The following is a 16,546-nucleotide window of genomic DNA, read 5'->3' on the forward strand; positions in this document are numbered from 1 at the left end:
GGTCGATTAAAAGTAAAGTTTATTTATTAGTCACAAGGCTTACATTAACACTGCAATGAAGTTACTGTGAAATTCCCCTAGACACCACACTCCGGCAGCTGTTCGAGTCAATGCACCTCACCAGCACATCTTTCAGACTGTGGTTGGACAGCACCTTTCCAGAATTTCTCCTGATTCTCAATGAAATTGGCCCTTATATTCTCCATTCCACCCTCACCTACCGTGTTATAGAACATAGGTTGATAGAACTTAGGTTGATTGGCCATGCTAAGAAATTGCCCCTCAGTGTCCAGGGATGTGTAAGTTAGAGGGATTAGTGGGTATAATATGTAGGGATTTGGGGGCAGGGCCTGGATGGGATTGTGTTTGGTGCAGACGCAATGGGCCAAAGGGCCTCTTTTTGCACTGTAGGGTTCTATGATAGAACAGTACAGCACAGTACAGGCCCTTCAGCCCTCGATATTGTGTCGAGCTATGTCCCAACGCAAGATCAAGCTATGCCACTCTCTGTAACACTCATAAAACTAATGACCTTATCAACTGCTACAGTGGAACATAGGACAAGAGAAGGCCATTCAGGTAGAAGCAGACAGTGGAGTAAAGGCAATATCGCTGAACTAATAATCCAGAGGTCCAGGCTAAAACCCCGGGGACACAGGTTCAAATCCCTCCATGTTAAACGTAATGATTTAACAAAAAAAAAATCTGGAATATAACGCTAACCTCCTGATGGTGACCAGGACGACAATCTTCGATTGTCAGAAAAACCTATTTAGATGACTAATGTCCTTCAGGGAAGGAGATCTGCTGCCCTTAACCCAGAGTGGTCTACACGTGACTCCAGACCCCACAGTAGTGTGGTTGGTGCTCTGAAATAGCCCAGCGAGTGACTCAGTTCAAGGACAACGAGGGATGGGCAATAAATGCTGGCCCAGCCAGTGCCACCCACATCCCATTGGAGCCAAAATTACAAATACATTAGATCACGACCGAGTATCTTAACTCCATTTGTTTTCATAAGCTCAAGTGCAGCAACAATTGACAGCTGGAAGAAGTGTATAGCAGAATGTTCCAGCCTCCTGCTGAAAGAAGAAACCAGTGATACTGGGAAATGAACATTTCCTCGTAAGGAAAATACAAATATTTATTCATTCACGGGATGTGGGCACCACTGGCAAAGGCAGCATCCGTTTCCCATCCCGAATTTCCCATGATGTGGCAATGCCAGCATTGGACTAGGGTGGGCAGAGTAAGAAGTCTCATAACATCAGGTTAAAGTCCCAACGGGTTTATTTGGAATCACGAGCTTTTGGAGCACTGCTCCTTCCTCGGGTGAGTGATGAAGGAGGCCACTAATTGCCCTTGAAAGGGGGTGGCTTGCTAGGCCGTCACAGATACATGTGGCTAACCACATTGGTCTGGAGTCACATGTAGGCCAGACATGTAAGGTAAGCAGATTTCCACCAGATAGGTTTTTTTTTTAAAACAACAATCAATAATGGTTTCATGCTCACCAATATTGTGACTAGCTTTAGATTCTAGATTTTATTAACTGAATTCAAATTCCATCAGTTGTCATGGTGGGATTCGAACCTATGTCCATTGCAGTGCTGTAAAGGTTGCTCCTTTGATCTCCATAACATCTGCATTTCCCAGTTGGGGATCTCACATCATTAAACCTGCAAACGCTGTTACTTCTGTGCATCACTGGTCAGTCCCACTGCCAAATTCCTGCCACAAAAGACTTTAAATCAGAGAAACTCTCGAGTGCAGAAACAGGCCATTTGGCCCATCACGTCAACGGCGACAACAATTCCACCCAGGCCCTATCCCCACATCCCAACGCATTTTACCCCGCTAATCCCTCTAACTTACACATCCTGGGTTACTAAGGGGCAATTTAGCATGGCCAATGCACCTAACCTGCACAGTGTGGGAGGAAACCAGATCACCCAGAGGAAACCCATACAGACATGGGGAGAATGTGTAAACTCCACACAGACAGTAACCCAAGCCAGAGATCAAACCCAGGTCCCTGGCACCTTGAAGTAGCAGTACTAACTACTGTGCCACCGTGCCACTCTTTGGAACAATAAATTGCAATATTATCTTTATATGGCTTGGACGAGGCCAGATTAGGCTAAAGACACAGTGCATTGCTGAATCTCATAGAACCTTATAGAACCAAAGGAGGCCATCAACTTATGTCTGTACCAGCTCTTCTGAGAGCTATCCTCTTAATCCCACTTCCCTATTCAATTACTGAATCTGCTTACACCTATCTTTCAGGCAGTGTATTCCAGTTCATAACTGACCACATGAAAAAAATACTTTCCACATGTTCTCTCTGACTCCATTGTTAATTATCTTAAATCTGAGCCTCGGGATATCACCCACACCCCCTCACCAGTAAAATCAGCTTCTACATATTTACTCACTCAAAATTCCTCTTCATGATCCCTCCACTTTATTCCTGTTTATCTTTCTCTATTCTAAGGAGAACAATCCTAACTTCTCCCATCCCTTCACTGAACACATTCCTGTTTGGAGTTTAGCATAATTCCTACGGTAAGGATAGACAGTAGTCACTTAAGACAACCTGGGCTTTATTCTCCCACACAGGGATGGGCGTATTCTCCATTCGTGGCATCATGGAATTGGTTGGTTGACCCTACTGTATCGTAACCTGGTAGAGAGCCAAATGGAGCGCTGGCCACATCAGCTAACATGGTGACATTGTTTGCTTGTTCAGCTTTATGGAGAAATAACCCGTTAACATAAACCACACTGCACATTGAGGCAGCACGGTGGCTCAGTGGTTAGCACTACTGCCTCACAGCACGAGGGACCCAGGTTCAATTCCCAACTTGGGTGACTGCCTGTGTGGCCGTGTCTCCATGGGTTTCTCACAATCCAAAGATGTGCTGGTTAGGTACATTGGCTATGCTAAATTGCCCCTCAGTGTACCCGAACAGGTGCTGGAGTGGAGCAACTAGGGGATTTTCAGAGTAACATCATTGCAGTGTTAATGTAAACCTAGTTGTGCCAATAATAAATTAACTTTTAACTTAACTGGTTTCTGTAATTAAAGTACTTACGTTTGTCCTGAAGTAGAATTCACGTCTTTAATGGGAATTAGCAAATGTTGTTGATAAGTGCATGATAGGCCCCAACTGGTAGTGTGATGGAGCCATTTATTAAAGCTTTGTTCGAAGGTATTTACCCCTTCCATATACTGAATTCTCAATAAATTCAGAGTTTTTAACAAGACCTCTTGATAAATTTGTAACTTTCACGGGTAACTGGGGAAAAATATGCCTTTAGTTTAGGAAAGGAAGCCTGCCTTCCTTTCACAGTCTGGCTGCTGTGTGACTCCCAGTTTCACACTGACATGTTTGACTCTTGGCTGCCCCTCGAAGTGGCTGAGCAGATCACTGCGTTGTATTAAATCACCACAAAGAACTGCAGCACCTTCAGTTCTCATTAAGATGCTGCAGTCTACATGGTGAAGGTTCACCATGTAGAAACTCCCATCGCCTTCACAGAACAGTGGAGGGTTTGACCATAATTGATGGTTGTGCCAAGAGCACTTTTAACCTGAGAATGAATAAAATATAAGGTTCATTTGCCCATCTTCCTTCCTTTGCAGTAACAGCTTGTGATGAATAAGATGTCAATATTTCATTGCAGGCCTGAAGTTTTGGGACATTGACAGCTTGTAGCCAATAACAAATGAAAAGTTTGTTCACTATCAGCTCCAAACTGGAAGCACAGATTCAGGCTATGAACTGTGTGAACGGGTACAACCTGGAGTAAGTGCTGGGCACACACACTCTCCGTTGACCCTACTGAAGTTCATGGGGGGGGGTCAGGCCACAAAATTCCTTTTGGAACCTGGGAGAAAAGGGTCTTGTTCACCCCACACATTGCAGTATTGACCTTTCATTTCTCTTTATAGACACTGACTACATTGTTGTGTATTTCCAGTGTTTTATTTTCATTGTGCTTTCTTTGTCTCCCTAGATTAGGGTCTTATGAGCTTCATGTTTTTAGGTGTCCAAATCACAAACAACCTGTCCTGGTCCCCCCAGTGCCGACACTATAGTTAAGAAAGCCCACCAATGCCTCTACTTTCTCAGAAGACTAAGGAAATTTGGCATGTCAGCTACGACTCTCACCAACTTTTACTGATGCACCATAGAAAGCATTCTTTCTGGTTGTATCACAGCTTGGTATGGCTCCTGCTCTGCCCAAGACTGCAAGAAACTACAAATGTTTGTGAATGAAGCCCAGTCCATCACGCAAACCAGCCTCCCATCCATTGACTCTATCTACACTTCCTGCTGCCTCGGCAAAGCAGCCAGCATAATTAAGGACCCCATGCAGCCCGGACATTCTCTCTTCTGCCACCTTCTGTCGGGGAAAAGATACAAAAGTCTGAGGTCACGTACCAACGACTCAAGAACAGCTTCTCCCCTAAAGTTATCAGACTTTTGAAGGGACCTACCTCGCATTAAGTTGATCTTTCTCTACACCCTAGCTATGACTATAACACTACATTCTGAACACCCTCCTTTCTTTCTCTATGAACGGTATGCTTTGTTTGTGTAGCGTGCAAGAAATAATACTTCTCCCTGTGTGCTAATACATGTGACAATAAATCAAATCAAACCATATCTTGCACCTCCTCCCTAATGTTGATTTATTTTGTTAAATCACAATACAGATCCTCAGGTTTTCACCTGCAATAAGGTAGGGCATCACGGTGTCACAGTGCTTCACACTGCTGCCTTACAGCGCCAGGGACCCTGGCTCGATTCCTGCTTGGGTCACTATCTGTGCGGAGTTTGCATGTTCTCCCCGTGTCTGCGTGGGTTTCCTCCGGGTGCTCTGGTTTCCTCCCACAGTCCAAAGCTGTGTGGGTTAGGTAGATTGGCCATGTTAAATTGCCCCTCAGTATAAGGGGGACTAGCAGGGTAAATACATGGGGCTACGGGGATAGGGTCAGTGCAGACTCAATGGGCTGAATGGCCTCCTTCTGTACTGTAGGGACTTTATGGTATCCCTCAGCCTCTGTCTGAGCATCAGTAGGAGGTAAGTGGGAGTGGGCCAATGGCTATTCCAATCTTTGGAGAAGTGCCTTGTCAAAGTCTGCTTCTGTTTGTAGCAAGGTAGTGAAGTTATGATTTGTATCTGGCCAGACAAAATGCGCATTTTACTGTGACACGTTGTTCAAGACACTTGCCTTCTTCTCGACTGTCTAGTAAAGTTTATTTATTTCTCACAAGTAGGGCTTACATTAACACTGCAATGAAGTCACTGTGAAAATTCCCTAGTTGCCACACTCCGCACCTGTTCAGTAACACTGAGGGAGAATTTAGCATGGCCAATGCACCTAACCAGCATGTCTTTGGACTGTGGGAGGAAACAGAGGAAACCCACGCAGACACAGGGAGAACGTGCAAACTCCACACAGACAGTGACCCAAGCTGGGGATTGAACCCGGGTCTCTGGCACTGTGCTGCCCAAATGTGTTCAGTCTGTGATTGGTCTGAAATATTTCAATGACAAGCCCTCAGTGTGAAAACTTTTTCACCTCTGAACTAATGTCCCACAAGGTAAATCAAGTTGCAGTTATATTCGAAGGTCGGGAATTTAAAGACTTTGACCTGTGGCAATGTCCAGGGGTAATGTGTGTCTAAATTAGGCTGGTGTGTTACTTGGAGGGAAAGTGCAGGTGGTGGATATCTTCAGCTATCTGTTGACCTTGTCTGGCTCAGGGGTGAGACAATGAGTATAAAACATAGACAGAGGGATTAGTCCTGTTGTCTAATGTCTTCGTTTGGATGGTTGTACTTTACAATCAAAATATATTTGCTGTTAAGCTTTTAAGGATAAAGTTTGAGAAAGAAGTTTTAACAATGTGCCGAGAAGAAAGTTCATTTATCAGTCACCCCAAGTAGATTTACATTAACTGTGAAAATTTTGACAGTCCCCATAAGGACTTCTGATAACTAACAGAAGGTGAATTAACATAAAATGAGGAGAGTTGCAAACTAACAGACTAAGTTATTTTACACACTATGTGAATGAACAATGTATTACATTTATTTCATGTTCTGGGTAGCATAGGGAATGTTACACTGAGCCTACATTACTCAGTATACTCAACACTTTGCCAATCCTTATTCTAGCCAACACTAGCTTTTGTCTTGTAGGACATGTTCAAGAATGTCCCAACTGCATTCCGAATAGAAAGTGAGACATTTCTGCTTCTTACTGCTCTGGACTCGGCATGATTGCAGACTGATCGGTCCCAAGAGAAAGCAAAAGAGACAACAGTTAACATCTCAGCTCTCTGGGGTGGCACAGTGGTTAGCACTGCTGCTTCACAGCACCAGGGACCCGAGTTTGATTTCAGCTTGGGCCACTGTATGTGGAGTTTGCACATTCTCCCCGTGTCTGCATGGGATTCCTCCAAGTGCTCCAGTTTCCTTCCACAGTGAAAGACGTGCTGGTTAGGTGCATTGGCTATACTCAATTCTCCCTCTGTCCCCAAACAGGCACCTGAGCGTGGCAACTAGGGGGTTTTCACAGTAATTTCATTACGGTGTTAATGTAAGCCTAATTGTGACACTAAAAATAACCGTAACCTCCTCAGTGCTCTACATCAGGCTTGAATGGGATAGCTCTCCACCTCCTTAAGGAGACATTAGCTAACTGGCTAGATCTCCTGCTGGCCACAATGAACGCTACAAGGGTAAATATCTCTGAAATCCCCTCCCATTGTACTGAAACTGACTTGGCCGACAGACAGAGCGGTTAACCTTTGGGAGAATCCAATCAGTCTCTTGTCATTAATTGATTGTTATCGAGTCATAAGACATGTTAGAACTTTGGGAATTGACTTGTTGCAGTGGAAATTAAATGAAAAATAAGAAACAATGTTGAAACACTATGCCTGTCCCACATCCCTTCTGCTACAGAATCTAACCATAATGTGGAGATGCCGGCATTGGACTGGGGTAAGCACAGTAAGAGCCTCACAACACCAGGTTAAAGTCCAACAGGTCTATTTGGCAGCACAAGCCACTAGCTTTCATCAGGCGAGTGTTAACTCCCATTCACCTGATGAAGGGGCAGTACTCCGAAAGCTAGTGGCTTCTGCTTCCAAATAAACCTGTTGGACTTTAACCTGGTGTTGTGAGACTTCTTACAGGATCTAACAACAATTTCTTCAAAATGTTTTACTGAATCTTAAAAGTTACAAAGCCAATACTCAGAGCAGACCAGGCAAACTCAAATCCATTCTTTGCTTGCTCTAAAAATCAAATTCAAAAACCAGCTGAATCCAATTCAAGGTCCACCTCGAGAGAGAGAGAGAGAAATAAGGTCCAAGCTGACAAGATAAAGCATTGCACCCATCTTGGGCTTGATCCTAGCCAAAAGGCTGAGAGTCCTGTGCTGTTAGAGTTTATTTATTAGCCACAAGTAGGCTTACATTAAATCTGCAATGAGATTATTGTGAAAATCCCCTCATCGCCACACTCCCGTGTCTGTCGGGTACACTGAGGGAGAATTCAGCATGGCCAATGCACCTAACCAGCATGTCTTTCAGACTGGGAGGAAACCGGAGCACCTGGAGAAAACCCACACAGACACAGGCAGAACGTGCCAACTCCCAAGTGACCCAAGCCGGGAATTGAACCCAGGTCCTTGGTGCTGTGAGGCAGCAGTACTAACCACAGTGCCACCGTGCTGAAGGTGCAATGTGACAGAAGGTTGCTGAACCTAACTGTTCCTTGAGGGAAAATGGAGATATTCATGGTGCCTTTCGCGGCCTCAAAATATCCCAAAGCGATACTCAAGCCAAAGAACCATTCAAGTATAAACACCATTTTTATATGGGAAATGCAGCAGACAGCTTCACACACAGCAAGCTCCCAGAACCAGCAAAGAGAGAAATGACTAAATAATCTATTTGAGAGCTGTTCTTTGAGGGACAATTATTGACAAGGACTCGGTGAGAATGTCCTGTCTCTTTTTTCAAATTATACCCTGGTATTTTTCACGTCACAGGAAAGGTCCTGATGCCTGGTTAAAATAACAGAGTAAGCAGGATTGTACTGCCTTGCCCGTCCTGTAAAATCCCACCCGAGATCAACAGACCTTCCCATGTTGCACCCCCTCGCCCGCTCCGATTCCCGTGGCGGGCATGCTGGTAAAATTCCAGCAGAAATTTCCACTTTGGGTGATATTGGCAATCTGGGCACTGAAAAGTTTATTTATTAGACACAAGTAAGGCTTACATGAACACTGCAATGAAGTTACTGTGAAATTCCCCACACTTCGGTGCCTGCTCGGGTCAAGGTCCCTCACCAGCATGTCTTGGAGAAACCAGAGCACCCGGGAGGAAACCCACACAGGCAAGGGCAGAATGTGCAAACTCCACATAGACCCAAGCCGGGAATCAAACCCAGGTCCCTGGCACTGTGAGGAAGCAGTGCTAACCACTGTGGCCACCGTGCCGCCTGTTAATTATGAGTAAAATCACACTAGTTTGATAAATGTTTTTCTCAATTTTCCACTCATTGCATGTTATGAAACAAAAAAACCTGCCATGGACCAATGCAATCCAGCAAAAATTTCTGCACCTTACATTTTTGTTTAAAATTTTACTTTAAAAAATATTCCTTGATGTATTTAAGAACAACCCTTGATAATGCAACTGAAAATGGGTTCATCACAAAAATAATATGTTTGACCTCCCACCACTGGTGAGAAAATGACTGCTAAAAAAAGTAGCAAACATTGGATTACAGTAGTTGTTTTCTTAGTATTTCTTTGAAATCCATTTTTGCCAACGTCTCTGGCTTCTAGCAGAATGTTTCTAAACAAGCTCAAAGGAACTCTACTTCGCTTTGATCCCTGACGCTACTTTTAAAAAGAAAATCAGCCAAAAAAATGTTTATTCACTCATAAAAACACTTGTGAACAGAACTGAACTGAACATAATCTGCACCTAAAACAATGCTTTGCACTGACTTGGTCAATTACAGGTGAATTACACCCAGTTATACCTCGGAGTGGAAACTCCACACAATGGTGTGGAATTGCTCAGCGCTGGCACTGGACACTTTCACATCCATGTGACAAACTTATAAACATAGCCTTGCGGAATGATTTTACTCAATGCAGAGTATCTAACAAATGGAAATCTGCAATCCACATTCAGTGACCCACCTCATCCCTTATTCTGGCAAACAATTGTCATAATTTGGAGATTAATTCTAGCAACAATAATCTTGCACGCTGTCAGTGAAGTGAGCACTCGGGTGGGTGTCAGACAGGAGTCTGATCTCTGGACCATAGCAACTTTCCATGAAATAACTTCCATATCCACAACCTCCACCACAGACAGGGCAAGGGCAACAGATGCATGGAAACAGCACCTCCAAATTCCCCTCCAAGCCACTTGCCCTCCCAACTTGGAAATACATTCCTTTACTGTGGCTGGGTCAAAATCCTGGAACTCTTTTCCTAACAGCACTGTGCGAGTGCCAACAACATATAGACTGCAGTGGTTCAAGAAGGCAGCTTCCCACTACCTTCTCAGGTATAATTAGAAACAGGCAATAAATGCTGGCCGAGCTACAACCACCCACATACAGTGAAAGAATAAAAAATAATGAAGGTGCTGGGGAAACTTATTGGTCTACTAGGACAGATGGGTGAAAACCAGCTCAGGAACTAGGCAATCACCAGTGCAATCATTCATTTTGGGAAGTGTTTTTGGACAGCCAGAGGTTGTGAAAGCTGTAACAAAAACGCAAGTCCTTCTTTACCAATCCATATCAATGAGGCTATCTTCAGATGCTGCAATGGGTAGCAGAGCCCAGCTCAAGAATGCTATCCCATTTCTCCTCTGTTCCCATCACCCTTACGTCAGGAGGAGTTTGGGCACAAAACCCCCATGATATAACCTACTCCAGTCCTGGATGTCTGACCCTCCACCCCTGTTGACTTACTTCTTTAATATTGTACGTATAATTAAAAACAGGGGTAGCACAGTGGTTAGCATTGCTGCCTCACAGCGCCAGGGGCCTGGGTTCGATTCCCAGCTTTGGTTGCTTTCTGTGAGACGGTTGCACATCTTCCCAGTGTCTGCATGGGTTTCCTCTGGGTGCTCCAGTTTCCTCCCACAGTCTGAAAGACATGTTAGTTAGGTACATTAACCCAAACAGGCGCCGGAGTGTGGGAACCAGGATAATTTCACAGAAACTTCATTGCAGTGTGAATGTAAGCCTTACTTGTGACTAATAAATTAACTTTAATTTTTACATTATTAATATTTAGAACTACTTAAATGTTATGTTGTAGAAATGTAACTGTTGTAACTATTCATGTTTACATAATTGAACGGTAGCACAGTGATTAGCACTGCTGCTTCACAGCGCCAGGCACCTGGGTTCGATTCCCGGTTTGGGTCACTGTGTGGAGTTTGCATGTTCTCCTTGTGTCTGTGTGGGTTTCCTCCCACAGTCCAAAGATGTGCAGGTTAGGTTGATTGGCCATGCTAAAATTGCCCCTTGGTGTCCTGAGATGCGTAGGTTAGAGTGATAAGTGGGTAAATATGTAGGGATAGGGCCTGGGTGGGATTGTGGTCAGTGCAGACTTGATGGGACAAATGGCCTCTTTCTGTACTGTAGGGTTTCTACGATTTCTATGATTCTGAACTATGTTAAGATCCTGTTAAGTACTGTTAACATTTAAAGAAATCCAAACACCTTGCTTTAACCTACACAGCAAGATTTCATGTTTTTAAACAAAAATAAACCTCATTGTATATAAAAGACTTAAAGAAAACAAGCAATATTAACTTCATATGGTATACAACTATACATGTTATGCACTCAGTTTTATTTCTTACTTCACCCAAGAACTAACCTTATGTTATCTTCTTGTTAAGTTGACTTCTACCAGGAACACCCAAAAGTATGCCACAGTCCCCTGGAATTTACTTTAATTCTCCTAAGTGCCAGCTATTCTCTGAAATAAGACTTTTTAAAAAAATATTTCTTGATAATGAATCTCATTAAGGCTCACCCATCTGCATGGCAACGTGACACACAAGGCCTGTTCCCAGGTAGAAGTACAAATTAACCATCTTTCAATTCAAAATCTTTCCTTAAATCTGGGAAACCATGTTGCTAACATATACTTTACTAAAATATGTTGCCTCCAATTCTTTAGCAAAGTAAGACCACCTGGCTTTTTATGACTTAAACCTTTTAATTCTGACTTTATCCAATAAACACAAGTTGAATTGTCATTATCTTAAGTCTGTGCGGTTTGCCAAGGTTTTTTTTTTCCCCACTGAAATTGCTCTGAAAATTCAATTTCTAAAATTAAAAAGCCATAGCAGCCTAAATCATGTAAACTAATAATAAGAATGAGCAACAACTTTTATTGAGTTCCTAATGATGGCCAATATATTTAAAATAAAGATTGGAGATTTAAGCCTTGGTTTTGTCAACATCATCTAGCTTCTCTCTTTGTTGCTTCCCATGTGATTATAATTAAAATTTTAAGCACTGGCAATGTGCAAAACGTGAGATTTAGCAGCGGAGGAAGCTTTTCATGTAAAACCTGCTGTTGGCTGACAGTGCTCTATGTACGATGGCACAGTGGTTCGCACTGCAGCCTCTCAGTGCCAGGGATTCGGGTTCGATTCCCAACTTGCTTCACTGACTGTGTGGAGTTTGAACATTCTCCCTGTGTCTGTGTGGGTTTCCTCCCACAAAACACGTGTTGGTTAGGCATTGGCCATATTAAATTCTCCCTCAGCGTACCCGAACAGGCACTGGACTGTGGCGACTAGGGGATTTTCACAGTAACTTCATTGCAGTGCTAACGTCAGGCTACTCGTGACTAATAAATAAACTTTTAAAAAAAACTTTACAAAGGTACTGGAGGGGTTACAAAAGAGCCTCTTAGACAAAGAGGGAGGTTCTGCCTGACAGCCAAAACTTTGCTGCCAAATCTCAGTGCCCATCTTTCACCATGCCATCCCTGATTGGCTGTAAACTGCCCAGCCTCCCCTTCTCATACTGCCTTCTCCTGGTATTGTGACTTCTGCCGTTGACCTGCGAGAACCCTCCTTTATCTCATCCTCTCCTCCTCGCCCCAATAGTTCTGCCAAGAGTCTAAACATCTTTAATAATTAATTCTAACATTTTCCCTATGACAGATGATAAGCTGAACTGGCCTATAGTTTCCTACTTTTCGTCTCCCCTACCCTTTTCAAATAAAGAGTTACATTTGCAAATTTCCAATCTTATGGAATCTCCCCCGAATCTAGGGAATTCTGGAAAATTAAAGCCAACGCATCAACTTTCTCACTAGTAACTTCTTTCAAGAACATGAATGTGGTCCATCAGGACATTATAGCGCCTTCAATATAGAAACATGCCCCAAGCTGGCAGCACAGTGGTTAGCCCTGTTGTCTCATAGCACCAGGACCTGGGTTCGATTCCCGGCTTGGGTCTGTGTGGAGTCTGCATGTTCTCCCTGTGTCTGCGTGGGTTTCCTCCAGGAGCTCCGGTTTCCTCCCACAGTCTGAAAGTCGTGCCGGTTAGCTGCTTTATCCGAACTGTGGCAACTAGGGGATTTTCACAGTAACTTCACTGCAGTGTTAATGTAAGCCTTACTTGTGACGAATAAAACTTTAACTTCTTTAAGCTGCTTCGCAAGATTATCTGGGAAAAAAAAACATCAAGACAAGGAGGAGATATTGCAACTTAAAGATTGTTCAAAGAGATGGGACTTAAAAGAGTGCCTTTAAGGAGGAGAGGAGATAGAGAGGATTTACACAGGGAGTTCCAAGTCCTCCACAGCTACCCATGGTGAAAGAATATTAAGGACTAGGTTTGGGAGAATGCAGACATCACAGAGAGCTGGAGAGAGTTACAGAGATAGGGAGGGATGGGGCCATGGAGAAACAAGGTTGAGAATTTTAACTTCAAAGCTGGGTACCAATGTAAGTCAGGGAGTGCAGGGTGTTGGTGAATGGGGTTTGATGCATTAGGGTAGGAGAATGCAGCTGGCCTGATCTTGCCCCATTTCAAACTTATTTTCCCTCCAGGTATGTTGCTGATGGAAGCTTAAGACGTTTCATACATTCCCTGTTGTAATGCAGAAACAGTAAGAAGTCTCACAACATCATATTAAAGTCCAACAGGTTTATTTGTTAGCAAAAGCCACTAGCTTTCGAAGCACTGCTCCTTGGTCAAGTAAGTTGTGTTCACAAACAGGGGACATAAGACACTTACCTGACGAAGGAGCAGTGCTCCGAAAGCTAATGACTTCTGCTAACAAATAAACATGTTGGACTTTAATATGATGTTGTGAGACTTCTTACTGCGTTTATCCCAGTCTAACGCCAGCACCTCCACGTAATGTAGAAAAACAGGGGAGCCAAAGTGAACACAAGAGGCTGTGAGCAATCTGGGTAGAAACAAACCATTTGTTATCAGTGAACTGTCCATTTCAGATACTTGTACAGTTAGTTCGAGTGTGGGAAATATCAGAATGGGGAACGCTTAATCCTCAGTCATTTTTAATCAGAATCTACCCCTCACCCATTTCCATTCTGGCCTTTCACATCCTCCAATTTCAGGAATGTTAAGGGTGCAATCTAGTGGGAGAGAGTCTCCATCTCAACTGCCAAAAACTATCGGAAGAACCTCTCGTCTCCGACTGCAATCAAAGTCTTTGTCTCTGCCTAGTGACTGGAAAATTGCTTGCAATCCTGGCCTCGAATTCCATTTGTGTTTTCTGCATTCCGGGATGTGGCATCTCTATTCAGACGTAAGGCAGTGCTGGCAATTAGCGCGCTCTGGAGACAGGAAAGAAACCAAATACCTGGATAACAACCAGGCACCTTCCCTCTACCCCCACACCGCCGCTGAAAGAAAAATAACATGGGAATGTCTCGTTTATTAACGAAACAGAGGAGGAAAGCAATCAGCAGCGGACACATTTAGATCGTGAGAAAAGGGGAAGTCCATTATTACAGCACGCGTCCCCACAACATTTTTATCAACACTTCTGCTTCAATTGTCAATGATTGAGCCCCAGTGTGCCAAGGTCAGGGAATAACTAAATTCTTTCACTGTCCTAATTGTCAAACCGGAGGAGAAACGACATATAGAATTCCTATGCTGCATTAAAGTTTATTTATTAGTCACAAGTAAGGCTTACGTTCACACTGTAACGAAGTTACTGTGAAATTCGCCACAGTCCGGCGCCTGTTCGGGCACGCTTGAGGGAGAAATTATCAGGGCCAATTCACCTAACCTGCATGTCCTTGGACTGCGGGGGAGGGGGGGGAAACCAGAGCACCCGGAAGAAACCCACGCAGACACGGGGAGAATGTGCAAACTCCACACAGACAATGACCCAAACTTGGAATCGAACCTGGGTCCCTGCGGCTGTGAGGTAGCAGTACTAACCACTGTGCCACCAGGCTGCCCAAGTGATCTGCATTATTCCTGCTGCTATCAAGTCAAACTGATAAATCAAAGTCTCTCCAGCTATCCTTCTTTACCCCAAATTCAAATGTTTTCAGCAGGTCGGTTAAGTATCAATTATATTGTTTCTTTTCTTATTCATTCACAGCACGTGGCAGCATTTAACGTCCTTTACAGAGGATGGACAATAAGGAAGAGCAGGAGCAGGCCATGTTCTCGGGAGTTGATGCTACCATTTACCAAGATTGTGCCTGAACTCCACTTTCCCTCTTGACCCTCATATCTTTTGACTCCTCTAAAACACTACCTCACTCACCTTTTAATAATCTCAACAATTTAAGAATCCATAAATCTTTGGGATGGAGAATTCCACAGATTCCCAATCATCCTGGCTGAAGACATTCCTCCTCAACTTAAGTCTTAAATAGTTAATGCCTTATCCTGAGACTGTGTTCCTATGTCCTATATTCTCTAGCCAGGGCAAACAACCTCTCAATATTCACCCTGGTAATCCTTTCAGAATTGTGTATGTTTCAGTGTAATCCCTGTTCTCACCTCCAGCGAACAGGCCCAATTTAGGATGCTTTTCAGGACAACCCACTCACTACAGGAACCAATTCATTGTTTATATCCTTCCTTAAATACAGAGATCTGGACAGCTCCCCGGGTCTGGTTTCTAGATAGTCCTGTACAAGTTTCTTACTCTTGTACTCCAACCGACTTGCAGCAAGAGTCAATATGCCATTTGCTTAATTCTTTGTTTCCTGCATGATGGTTTCCGGTGTTTCTCGTACAAGGATACCCTCTGATCATCAACATTTAAATGTTTTATTACTACCATTAACAAATATTTCAATTTTATGCTTTTACTATCAAAGTAACTAATTGCCACCTTTCCGCCAGCTCCCTTATAAACTGCCCCCTTCCCTTGGCAGCCACTGTGTCCCCTCCTTACAGTTTACGTTCCCACCTAGCTTTGTGTCATCAGTAAACTTGGATATATTACACTGCGTTCCTTGATTGTAAATAGCTGAGGTCCCAACACAGATTCTTGTAGCACTCCACTAGTTACCCGCTGACAACCTGAATATTCCTGACCTCTGCTTGCTCTACGTCTGGTAACTAATCCACACTAAAGTATTACTCCAATTCCATGAGTCCTTACTTTGTGAAATAACTGCACCTTGTCACTGCCTTTTGAAAATCAAAATAAGCTACATCCCTTTATCGACCCCAATTGTTACATCCTCAAAAAAACAGATTTGATAAACATGATTTCCCTTTCATAAAACCACATTGAAAATTATATTAAGATTGGACAAAGCCAATGTTCCTTGTTATCACTTACTGAACATTTTACTACTCGTGTCAGGCGCTCCTTCTCTATTCTCTCTCACCCTCCTTTCTTGAATAGTGGTGTCACAAAGTTTATTTATTAGTCACAAATAGGCTTACACCAACACTGCAACGTTACTGCAAAGTCACTGTGAAAATCCCCTAGTCGCCACACTCTGGCACCTGTTTGGGTACACTGGGGGAGAGTTTAGCACAGCCAATGCACCTAACCAGCACATTTTCAGACTGTGGGAGAAAACAGGAACATCCGGAAGAAACCCACGCAGACATGGGGAGAACATGCAAACTCCACACAATGAAGCCAGGAATTGAACCCGGGTCCCTGGTGCTGTGAGGCAGCAGTGCTAACCACTGTGCCACCCACATAAGCTACTTTCCAATCCACTGGGACCGTTCTAGAATCGAGGAAACTTGGGAAAATCTTAACCAGTGCACCCATTATCTCTGAAGCTGCCTCTTTGACTGGGATATGTTAATGTGATGATTCTCCCTTTCACTACCTTGCAGTATCAGAGAAATGTGAAATACATGGGTAGAACTTGCAGCTACAACTCAAAGCGGAGTAAGGAACTGGTTGAAATGAGGTCTTTTTTGTCCTTTTTTTTAAAATGTTTGATTCCAGTGGTTAGCACTGCTGCCTCACAGCTCCAGGGAGCTGG

This window comes from Carcharhinus amblyrhynchos, chromosome 15 (assembly GCF_965287045.1).
Source record: "Carcharhinus amblyrhynchos chromosome 15, sCarAmb.v2.hapA, whole genome shotgun sequence".
In the NCBI taxonomy this organism is placed as follows: domain Eukaryota; kingdom Metazoa; phylum Chordata; class Chondrichthyes; order Carcharhiniformes; family Carcharhinidae; genus Carcharhinus; species Carcharhinus amblyrhynchos.